The sequence below is a fragment of the Staurois parvus genome, unplaced genomic scaffold (genome assembly GCF_062004578.1).
Source record: "Staurois parvus isolate SC_StPar_1 unplaced genomic scaffold, SC_StPar_1.0 ptg001879l, whole genome shotgun sequence".
NCBI lineage: Eukaryota > Metazoa > Chordata > Amphibia > Anura > Ranidae > Staurois > Staurois parvus.
The window spans coordinates 232,257-244,629 of NW_028319675.1; the positions used below are offsets into that span (position 1 = coordinate 232,257).

At 45.0% G+C, this 12,373-nt stretch overlaps 1 protein-coding gene across 5 annotated transcripts in view; it reads left to right on the forward strand.

Annotated features, from left to right (window-relative positions):
• The first annotated feature begins 6,710 nt into the window (after positions 1–6,710).
• Positions 6,711–12,373, forward strand: part of LOC149433904 (NACHT, LRR and PYD domains-containing protein 12-like) — an 89,665-nt gene continuing 84,002 nt past the window's right edge. For 3 of the 5 annotated variants that reach the window (XM_089664284.1, XM_089664285.1, XM_089664286.1), the window contains exon 1: positions 6,712–6,919. The gene's annotated coding sequence lies outside the window, so the exon portion shown is untranslated. Of the gene's footprint in view, positions 6,920–12,373 lie in introns of all 5 variants that reach the window. The other 2 variants (XM_089664288.1, XM_089664289.1) reach the window with 1 other exon arrangement.

The window sequence follows — 12,373 nt, forward strand, 5'->3', positions numbered from 1 at the left end:
TTCCGCTGAGGTGTCTCCGCGTGGCGGTATATGCTGGCGCTCTGTTCCTCTAGTGTACTCTTTACTGTGCATGTTGAGGAGCGCTGTTGCTTGACCTCTGAGGGTAATAGTTCCACTGTGGCAGGCGCAGCACCCTTTGGTGCCTAGTGCGCTGTGGCATTAGAAAAATTATGCAATTGCTGTTTCTTTGTTTGATTGGACTGACTTTACTCTGTAATTCCTCCAATGCCGCTCTATGGATGCAGTAGGTTTAAAGAGCACAACGAATACTTTAGTTAACTTCTTTAATAACTTCAATCTTCTTCATATAACTGCTTACAATGGCTTATTTCTTTCATATTACAATGGTTTAATTCGTATTACACTGGGTTGATTCGATAAATTCGTTCTGTATATTTTGATAGATTGATAAATTCACTCGGATTTATAATTTCGTAGGTTCGGTGGAACTACAAGTAAACACACATACAACAGTTTTTACATACAGATCTACCTGCATTACTAAACAACAGAGGAACACACAAGTGCATTAAATACCTATTTGGCCTTCTCTACTTCCATAAAGCTTTTCTGATTGGAACTGTCTGTTTCCTCTTCTGTCTGGTGAGCATGTGTCTCTAGAAAATCCTAGCAGGGAGTTTTACACAGGCACAAATGTGAAACTGGCTGGGATTGGTTAAGGCTCTGTGCAGTGTGAGGCTGTCTGTGATTGGCTCACCTTTAACTAAATCTTAAAGGCATATTTTCCTTTTCTGCTTCTGCTAACACAATGAATATATAAATGTCATATAACAATCAAAGACATAAATTACAGCAATGATTCTGCTTTTGGCTTTAACATATACACATATACACTGTACTGAGGTTATTGGCAGGTTTGGTATACACATATATGTGAACCATATTAGCAACCTAGGACTGGTCTTAGCTGGCCAGCTACAGTGGCCTCCAGTCATTCAGTGAAGTACAGCTCATCCATAAGGATAAATAGAGCCATGACGTCCAAGAGGACCCATCCTTTGCCTCCATTTGTCTTAGTGGTCCTCCTCTTCTCCAGATCATCTTCTGCAGTTTTACCTTTCCACACTGACTTTCTCCACACTGAGTCCTTGTTCCCTCCATTGTTCCATCATGTGACTCATGGTCTCACCTTCTTGGCTGTGCTGAAAATAGGGATCATTTAACTTTATTTTACCCAGAATTCCCCCAGGTGTGTTTGTCTGCCAATGCATGTGTGTTCATCCTTCCAGTCTACATCCATTGGTCAGTTTTAATATATCAAATGCCATATCAGTTCATGTCATTCGGTGTCTCTGTCCATCAGCCTGTGCAAGTTTTGTTGTATTATAAAGTGTAACATACACCCTGAGATAAAGGATCTGGTTTGAGGGATACAGTTGTATTCCCATATGTAGCACACCTTTGCAGGAGCCACTAGATTGAAGTCCCCTCTGAAACTGGTTTATTTTCCAGGTTAGATAATATACTGCCTTGACCACTTGGACACACCCCTATTCAATAAGAGGAACTCCAAAATTTGATTGGTTGAGGAAAATGGAAAGATAGCACTGGACGGGTAGGTTTATTTTACTGGTATTGTTATCTTCGGGTACTACCGTTGGTGTAAATGATCTGGTTCCTGGCCAACCACGGTCCTGCCAAATAAGCAATTTGCAGTGGAAACAATTCCATTGCAGGTCCAGTTCACATCTGGTTTGTTCACTTTGTTGCCAGTCAAGTCCTGATGAAAGGAGTCCTAGACCCCCGAAACGTGTTGGCTTTTTGAATTGTTCCCCTGACCTGTAATGGAATAAAGTTGTATCTGGACCTCCTAGCAGTGGTGTGGCACTTCAATTTCAACTCTTTTTACCAAAATTAGATTGACACCATATATTAGAAAAGGTCAAATAAGGACAGGTTAATGCAGAACTCTGACCAAAAAAAAGTGATAACCCCTACTGCTACACAGAAACCTTCTGAAGTTGTATGTGGAGTGTAACACCAGGGGAAAACTGGGCCTGAATTTTTCCATACAGCACTGATCAGAGTCACCAGGAATGCAATAAAAGCAGCTAGACAAAGAATAGGATAAACCCCCCAGAGCTACACTGCTGTTAGAATCCTGGAGTGACCTGGCTAGGTCCAGGCGTGCTTGAAGGACTTTACTAAGTAAGAGTTAAAGAAATCCTCAAGGGAAAAAAACACAAAAAGTGTATGGTAAGTTCTACGCAAAATTTCTGTGGGACAGAATGAGGTAGTCCGAAAATAATTATCTCTGCTGGCTTTTTGTTGGGGCCCTTACAGTGGTGCACAATTGATAAAATTTGGTGGCCTCCGCCTGCTTTCAGTTTAGGAGAACAACTATAGAGAAGGTATTGAGTGAACATAATCTGCAAACAAGCTGAAACAGTGGTAGAAGTGCAACAAGTTCAGGGAGAAGTATACATATTTCTGGGTTGATGAAGCAATCCTGGATGGATAATATGGTAATGCAAGCAGTAGGCTAAAAAGACTGGATCATTTCTAGGAAGTAGGAGGGTAAGGATGTGATGGGTCTACAGATTTGATTTCTGTTGTACAGTGTATGCAATAGGTTGAAAACCCTCTCACTAATACTGTGTCTCAGCCATAAATGCCGGAGACAAAGGGGACCCTCATGAGCCGATGCCTTTACATCCAGTGAACCTGCTTTGTATTGCATGAGATGCAGAAAGGAGACAGGTGATCCAGCTCTGTAATGCTGGAGATGCAGAAAGGAGACAAGTGATCCAGCTCTGTAATGCTGAAGAAGCAGAAAGGACAATGGCAAACCCGCTCTGTATGGCTGGAATGCTGCTGGTTAGGCTGTGCTGGAGGGTGAGTGATCGGAGAGCTCAGTACTCTAGCCTGGGCATCTGCTTCCTTCTCCAGTCTAGTGCCAAGTGCCTTCAACCTTCCGCAGCAGTGTGCTGAGGCTCCTTCCCTCCTCCTCCTAGGCTGTATATCTCCCTGGAAACTATAGTTTCCCTCAGCTGTGGAGTAATTCCACCTATACACTATGAAACTACACCTCCCACAATCCTTTACTTAACAGTATCTCTTCCTCTAAGTCCAATGTTGTCCAATCAGTAAAGGAAATAAATGGGTTGATTTACTAAAACAGGAGAGTGCAAAATCTGGTGCAGCTCTGCATAGAAACCAATCAGCTTTCAGGATTTATTGTCAAAGCTTAATTGAACAAGCTGAAGTTAGAAGCTGATTGGCTGCCATACACAGCTGCTCCAGATTTTGCACTCTCCAGATTTAGTAACTCAACCCCACAGAGTCAATGGGGACACAGCAAACAGATTTGCCAGGACTTCTTGCCTCATAAGAACAACCTTACGAACTGCATCTTGGTGTTGCTTTTCTTCAAAGGTCCCTTATCCAGCCCCCGGCTACACATAGATCTCTATCATTACTAAACCTCTCCGTGTTCAGTGCGTCCTTTACACTGTTTGACCCACAATAGCAACAGGAAAGGCAAAGCGTGATTGGCTGATGAAGGATGCACAGAAAGCTCTACAGTCAGACACTTTGAAGGAGGTCCTTTATTATCTAGATCAGGGGGTCTCCAAACTTACTAAACAAAGCATCGGTTTACTGTCCTGCAGACTTTAGGAGGGCCGGAGTGGCCAGTGGGTGTAGAAATTGTCCCAGCGTCAGTAGGAGTTAAAAAAAATGACATAGTGCTCGTAGTCAGTGGAAGGTGGGAAATAGTGTCCACTCATTGGTATTAGTTGTAGGAACAGAGCCCCATCATTGGTGTCTGTGGGATGAATAGTACCCCATTATTGGTGTCAGTGGGAGGAATAGTGCCCTATCATTGGTATCGGGGAGGAACAGAGCCCCATCATTGGTGTCTGTGGGATGAATAGTGCCCCATCATTGGTATCAGTGGGAGGAATAGTGCCCCATCATTGGTGTCCGTGGGAGGAATAGTGCCCCATCATTGGTGTCTGTGGGATGAATAGTGCCCCATTATTGGTGTCTGTGGGATGAATAGTGCCCCATCATTGGTGTCTGTGGGATGAATAGTGCCCCATTATTGGTGTCAGTGGGAGGAATAGTGCCCCATCATTGGTGTCTGTGGGATGAATAGTGCCCCATCGTTGGTATCAGTGGGGGGAATAGTGCCCCATCATTGGTGTCAGTGGGAGGAATAGTGCCCCATCATTGGTATCAGTGGGAGGAATAGTGCCCCATCATTGGTGTCAGTGGGAGGAATAGTGCCCCATCATTGGTGTCAGTGGGAGGAATAGTGCCCCATCATTGGTATCAGTGGGAGGAATAGTGCCCCATCATTGGTATCAGTGGGAGGAATAGGAATGTGTAGAGAGCTTCATGGAATGGGTTTCCATGGCCGAGCAGCTGCATCCAAGCCTTACATGACCAAGTGCAATGCAAAGCGTCGGATGCCGTGGTGTAAAGCACGTGGCCACTTGACTCTAGAGCAGTAGAGACGTGTCCTCTGGAGTAACCAATCATGCTTCTCTCTCTGGCAATCTGATGAACGTGTCTGGGTTTGGCGGTGGCCAGGATAACGGTACTTGCCTGACTACACTGTGCCAAGTGTACAGTTGGGTGGAGGGGGATTATGGTGTGGGGTTGTTTTTCAGGGGTTTGGCTTGGCCCCCTAGTTCCAGTGAAAAGAACTCTTAAGGCGACATTTTGGACAATTTCATGCTCCCAACTTTGTGGAAAGAGTTTGGGGATGGCCCCTTCCTGTTCCTACATGACTGCACACCAGTGCAGAAAGCAAGCTCCATATGTATATATGAGGATTTTTTTTAAGCACTAGCAAGGCTTTTTTTATGAATATTGTCTTGCAACAATGACATTTTTTTCACATCCCTTAGACAAATGTAACAAAATTATAAAAAAATAAACACTTTTTTTTTTTTAGCACCGTTGGTTTAAAAATAGTGTTACTGCATATAGAAAGTTTGCATTTTATTTTGTAATTTGTCCTTTTTAAAATGACATTAAAATTATTATTCTGGTACAAAGCATTGAAAAGCTATTTACAAAAGAAGTACATTTATTTTTTTCAGTTTTGCATTTTTAAACACTCGCCCTCCTGAGGATTCCCCCCCCCCTTCCTGATTAGGCCATTTTTTGCATTACGGCGCTGCGTTACTTTAACTAACAATTGCGCGGTCATGCAACGCTGCACCCAAATGAAATTTACGTCCTTTTTTTTCCCCAGGAATTGAGCTTTCCTTCAGTGCCCCTATTTGATCGCCTGTGTTTTTTACTTTTTGCGCTACAAAAAAATAGACCAACAATTTTGAGAAAAAAACTATATTTTTGACTTTTTGCTCTTAAATATGTCCAGTAAAACAATTTAAAATATTAAATTTCTTCATACATTCCGGCCAAAATGTATTCTGCTACATATCTTTGCTACAAAAAAAAAAAATCCCAATACGTGTAAATTAATCAGTTTACGTGATTAGCATTTCCAGATGGTGGTATATATACTGGTATTATTTGTTTTCATTTTACTAGTAATGGCGGCGATTGGTGACTTATAGTGGGACTGCGGCGGACATTATAGTGAGACTGTGGGGGGGACTGACTTGGTGTCACTGACATCCCCAGTGACACCAATACAGTGTTCAGTGCTAGCAAAAAAAAAAAAAAGCTCTGACACTGTACTAATGACACTGCGCAGGAAGGGGTTAATGTGAGGGGCGATGAAAGGGTTAACTGTGTGCTGGGAGCTGGGGCAGACTGACAACTCATGGGGCCCCCGGGCAATAGGGGATCATGGGGCCCCTGTGTCCTTGCCCAAACTCAAAAAAGCCTATGAAAAAAGTACCAGGGGCATCTCATGGGGCCCCCTACTGACCCCGGGCCCTCTGGCAGTGCCCGAGTTTCTGAATGGTCAGTCCGCCCTTGGCTGGTAGTGTTTTACTAGGGGGCGGGGTGTGTGTGTGCTTCACTGTACTCACTGCTAAGGATGGCTGTGCTGTACAGTGTTCCCGAGCTGACAGGGAGGAGGACTGTTAGTAAACAAAACAGTCCTCCTCCCTGACGGTGATCATCAGAAATCACCAGGCGCCAGAAAGTATATACCGGCCGGGGTCCGGTGACCAACAGTTGCAGCCGCGAATGGCAGCGCAGGTAGGGCGCCCGCGCGCCTCGTGCGCTCTCTACCCGGATATGCAAAATCACGTATATAGACACGATTTTGCGCACCCGTGTCGCCCTGTAGCAGTATTTTTGCTATAGAGCGGACGGGAAGCGGTTAAAGGTGAAACATGTAAATATATGTAAAAGGTGTCGAAATATTTACAAACAAAGCAAACCAAAACAAAAATGAACGGTTTATAAAATAGAAATGAACACAAAACAATCAGCAGGACAATAATGATTCCATGGAGAAGGAGAATAAGGAGTTAATTAAGGCTGATTCGATTCATTCCAAGGTTACATTAGTTCTGTGGCTCTGTATTCACATCTAAGTACATTCTCTGTTCATTTTTCCACGTTTTAACATTTGTTATAGCATGCGTTAGTAGGAGTGCGGTTCCAGCACTACATAGGGAGCCGGCTTCTCACTTCCGCCCTCACTCTGACGCGCTTCCTGGGCGTGTGTCTGGTGGCACGGCTCTCCGGAGCGCACGCAGATAATCTGCGGCGTAGTGCGCATGCGCACTGATACGCCTAATGTTTCCCTGGTCACGGTCCTATGAAACCATCCTGGCGAGCAGGACCAACTCCCGGCTGCTTCTTACATCCGCGGGGCGTTTATTTATTTATGTTTTTATTATTTAGTAATAATATTAATCAATGACGTCATTATGTTGTGTTCTTTATACAGCTGATGGTTGTTATGTTGGGAAGGTGCCCCATTGTGTGAGTTTATTGATCTATCCCAGTCCTGGTACTATATGTGAGTACGGTTCATTTATTTATGTGCCATTTCCTATTTATATATATTTATTAATTATTGATTACCCGTATATAATATTGGTGCGTATTTTACCTCGCCTACCGGGCGCGTCTACCCCCATCCTGCCCAGGCCAATTTTCAGCTTTCAGCGCTGTCGCACTTTAACAATTGCGCGGTCATGCAACGCTGTACACATATGACATTTTTATCATTTTTTTTTTGTGACAGCTTTATTTTGGGAGTATTTAATCACCTCGGGGTTTTTAATATTTTTTCTTAAACCATAAACCACTGAAAATTTAGAAACAAAAACCCCCGTTTTTTTCTTAATTTTTGATATAAAATTTTGTAAATAAGTGATTTTTTTCCTTCACTGATGTGCGCTAATGAGGCTGCACTGATGAGCACTGATAGGTGGCACTGATGGGCATTGACAGGCATCACTGATGGGCATTGACAGGCATCACTGATGGGCACTGAAAGGCAGCACTCATATATGGCACTGATAGGCTGCACTGACTGGCACTGATAGGCGGCACTGATTGTCATTGAGAGGCGGCACTGACTGGCACTGATGGGTGACACTGAAAGGCAAGTCAGATGGGCACTGATATGTGGCATTGATGTGCACTGGTATGCACTGATGGACACTGACAGGTGGCACTGCTGGGGCTACACAGATCATCAGGGCACACTCATCAGCAGTGCCCTGATGATCAGTGTAGATGTCCCCTCCAAGGAATGCCGATTACCGGCTCTCCTCTCCTCTGTCAGTGTGACAGCTCGTGAGAAGAGAAATGCCGATAACCGGCATTTCCCTGTTTACATGCGATCAGCTGTGATTGGACACAGCTGATCACATGGCCGAGCCGACATCTTCGGCTCTTTCCGTGATCGGTGATCCGCTGTGTCCGAGGGACACAGCGCACCGCCGATTGCCGCACTGCGCAATGAGAATGGGAGGACATCATATGACGTCCTCCCAGAATGAGAGAACCGCCTTGCACCCGTCATTGGACTATATGGCGGGTGGGAGGCGGTTAAAAATGTATTTATTTACTTTGCCTGAAGTGGATTTGATTGGGTCGTCATATGTGCGGGGGGGCGGGGTTATCCTGACCTCACTGGCATATTTGGGTATATATACCATATTTTTCGCTCCATAAGACGCACCTAGGTTTTATAGGAGAAAAGAAAAAAATTATTCTGAACCAATGGACTGCAGACACGGTACAGGGGATGACCGGAGACTGCGGACACGGTACAGGGGATGACCGGAGACTGCGGACACGGTACAGGAGATGACCGGAGACTGCGGACACGGTACAGGAGATGACCGGAGACTGCGGACACGGTACAGGAGATGACCGGAGACTGCGGACACAGTACAGGAGATGACCAGAGACTGCGGACACAGTACAGGGGATGACCAGAGACTGCAGACACAGTACAGGGGATGACCAGAAACTGCAGACACAGTACAGGGGATGACCAGAGACTGCGGACACAGTACAGGGGATGACCAGAGACTGCGGACACAGTACAGGGGATGACCAGAGACTGCGGACAGTACAGGGGATGACCAGAGACTGCTGAAACAGTACAGGGGATGACCAGAGACTGCGGACACAGTACAGGGGATGACCAGAGACTGCGGACACAGTACAGGGGATGACTAGAGACTGCTGACACAGTACAGGGGATGACCAGAGACTGCTGACACAGTACAGGGGATGACCAGAGACTGCGGACACAGTACAGGGGATGACCAGAGACTGCGGACACAGTACAGGGGATGACCAGAGACTGCGGACACAGTACAGGGGATGACCAGAGACTGCGGACACAGTACAGGGGATGACCAGAGACTGCGGACACAGTACAGGGGATGACCAGAGACTGCGGACATAGTGTAGGAGATGACCAGAGACTATAGACACAGTACAGGAGATGACCGGAGACTGCGGACACAGTACAGGGGATTACCGGAGACTGCGGACACAGTACAGGGGTGACCAAGAGACTGCGGACCTTTGGGGTGGGAGGGGGAGCGGGTACCTGAATTTGACAGGTACCCACTCCCACTTCCGCAGAGTTGCCCTCTCTTTAGTGCAGGCACCCAACTGTGCCGGGTTCCCACTGCGCGTGCTCGAGAAGCGCTGCGCTTTGTGAATGGCCCGCCGTCTTCTGGGACCTGTCACGTGTCCCAGAAGACGCTGGACCATTCACAAAGCACAGTGCTTCTCATGCATGCGCAGTGGGCACCTGGCTGTTACAGCCGGGAGCTCACACTAAAGTTTCCAGCGCGGGAAGACTGCACAGCGCTGGACCAAGGAACAGGTAAGGTCCTGCTGCAGAGGAGAGCTGAGCAGCCGGCCCGGTGGCGGCGGAAATACCGGACCGGCCACTCCATATTCGCTCCATAAGACTCACTGACATTTTCCCCCCTTTTTTGGGGGGAAAAAAGTGCGTCTTATGGAGCGGAAAATACGTAATGTTGGATCAGCAGGTATACACTTCAGCTCTGAAGAAGGGGGTTCATCTCCCGAAACGTGTCAGCCTATCCCTATGTAAGGCACAGTATTGAATTGGACTGCATTGCGGACCACCTGTCCTGTTTTTATTTTCTTTGATTTGTGAGTATATATATGTTCTTTTTTTAACCACTTGAGCTCCTGAGCATTTACCCCCCTTCCTGACCAGGCTTCTTTTTGCTACTCGGCGCTGCACTAATTCAACTGATAATTGCGCGGTCATGCAATGCTGTACCTGAACAAAATTTACGTCCTTTTTTTCACACAAATAGAGCTTTCTTTCGGTGGTATTTGATCACCTGTGCGCTTTTTATTTTTCACGCTATAAACAAAAAAAGACCGAACATTTTGAAGAAAAACAATATTTTTTACTTTCAGCTATAAAACATATATAGTAAACTCAAAGTTAGTTATAAATTTAGGCCAAAATGTATTCTGCTCCATGTTTTTGGTAAAAAAAATCCCAATAAGTGTATATTGCTTTGTGTGAAAGTTATAGCATCTACAAACTATGGTATAGATACTGCAATTTACGCCATTTTATTTGCTATACTGCGCTGCGTTAGTTTAATGGACAATTGCACGGTCATACAATACGGTACATAATTTATTGTCCTTTTTTCACACAAATAGAGCTTTCTTTTGGTGGTATTTGATCACCTGTGCACTTTTTATTTTTGGCGCTATAAACAGAAAAAACTTTTCTCATTTCGGTCATAAGAAATATCCCAAAAAACTAAAATTTTGTTATAAATTTAGGCCAAAATGTATTCTGCTCCATGTTTTTGGTTAAAAAATCCCAATAAGTGTATATTGATTGCTTTATGTGAAAGTTATAGCGTCTACAAACTATGGTATAGATAATGGAATTTACACAGCTTTTACTTTCTGACTGCTCATAACATTTCTTGAGGTGCTAAAATACCAGGATAGTATAAACACCTTCAAATGACACCTTTTTGGAAAGTAAACACCCTAAGCTATCTGCTGAGAGGCATATTGAGTCCATGGAAGATTTATTTTTTTTCCACAAGTTTCTGGAAAATGACAAAAAAATTTTTTTTTTTACACAAAGTTGTCAATTAAATGATTTATTTCTCGCACAAGCCATAGGCATATGTGGAATTACACCCCAAAACACATTCTGCTACTTCTACCGAGTATGGGGATACCACATGTGTGAGACTTTTTGGGAGCCTAGCCACATACAGGAGCCTGAAATCTAATGAACACTTTGAAAGCCAGAAGGTGCGTATCTTCCTCACTACTTATCACAGATTTGAAGGCCCTGACATGCCAGGATAGCACCAAACCCCTCCCCCCCACCACCAAATGACCCCTTTCTGGAAAGTAGACACCCCAAGGAATTTAAAGAGGCATGGTGAGTATTTTGCAGATCTTTTTTTTTTCTCACAAGGTTTTGAAATATAAAAAAAGAATAGAAAAAAATGTTTTCGTTTTTTTTCTTTTTTCAAAAACTTGTGGCAACAAGTTTGCGCAGCGCGTTACAATATAAGGGGTGAGCTGGGGAGTGGAGAGATAGATCTGGGTGTCATCAGCATAGAGGTGGTATTGGAGGTTATCAGTTGGCCCAGGGAGGAGGTGTAGAAAGCGAAAAGGAGGGTCCAAGAGCAGAACCTTGGGGTACTTCAACAGAAGGAGAAAGCGGAGGAGGAGCAGTTGTATGTGACAATGAAAGTGCACTGAGAAAGGTAAGAGGAGAACCAGGAGAGGGCAGAGTCATGGAGGCCGATGGAGTGGAGTTTACGGAGGAGGAGCGGGTGGTTGACTGTGTCAAAGGCATCAGAAAGGTCAAGGAGTATGAGTATGGAGTAATGGCCGTTGGTTTTAGCAGTTAGTAGGTCATTAGTGAGTTTTAGTTGGGCAGTTTCTGTGGAATGTTGTTGGCGGAAGCCAGACTGTCGGGGATCAAGAAGGTTGTTGTCGGTGAGGTAGCAGTTCATACGGTTGTGAACAAAGCGCTCGAGAAGCTTGGAGGCAAACAGGAGCAGGGAGATGGGTCTTAAGTTATTCAAACAGGTGGGGTCCAGCGAGGGTTTTTTGAGAATGGGGGTAACCAGTGCATGTTTGAGTGGGGAGGGAAAGGTGCCCATGGAGAGTGAGAGGTTGAAGATGCGGATTAGAGAGTTTAGGATAGTGCAGGAAGGAGGCTGCAACAGTTGTAGTCGGGAGGGGACAGGATCCAGGGGACAGGTGGTGAAGTGGGCTTTGGAAAGGAGTTTGGTAACTTCCTTGATGGTAACAGGGTTGAAGGAGGAGAGTATAGAGTTTGGTGTTGGGCCTGGTATGTTGGTTAGAGGAGGAAGCTTGACACTGGAGATCTCATCACGAATTGTGTCAATCTTTTTGAAGTGACTGGCAATCTCCTGTGCAGTAAGTAAGTTGGGTGGAGGCAGTGGGGGATGGAGTAAGGAATTAAGGGTAGAGAAGAGTTGACAAGGATTGGGTGAGAGGGTCTTAAGAGTGTTATAATAGGTTTGATTAGCAGCGTGGAGGCCGGAGTTGTATTTGAGAAGAGCGGATTTGTAGAGGGTAAAGTTTATTATACTCTCATATCTTGGTGGCTGTGGGACAATACTTGTGCTCGCAACCGCATCGGCTTGTACTGTACTTATGGGACTCACCACGTCACCAAGTCATACTGCAATGCTGGTATTATTATTATTATACAGGATTTATGGCACCAACAGTTTGGTCAGCGCTACAATATAACGGGAGACAATACAGAACAATACAGTTCAATACAAGAGGGTTAGGAGGGCCCTGGTCCTGGCAGCTTACAATCTAAGAGATATGTGAAAGACCAGGATATACTAGACCGCTGGTACTCGCCAGTTCACCAAAAGGTAGCGTGGCACTAGTACTGGCACTCTGCTGCATATGAGAGTCATCAAAATTT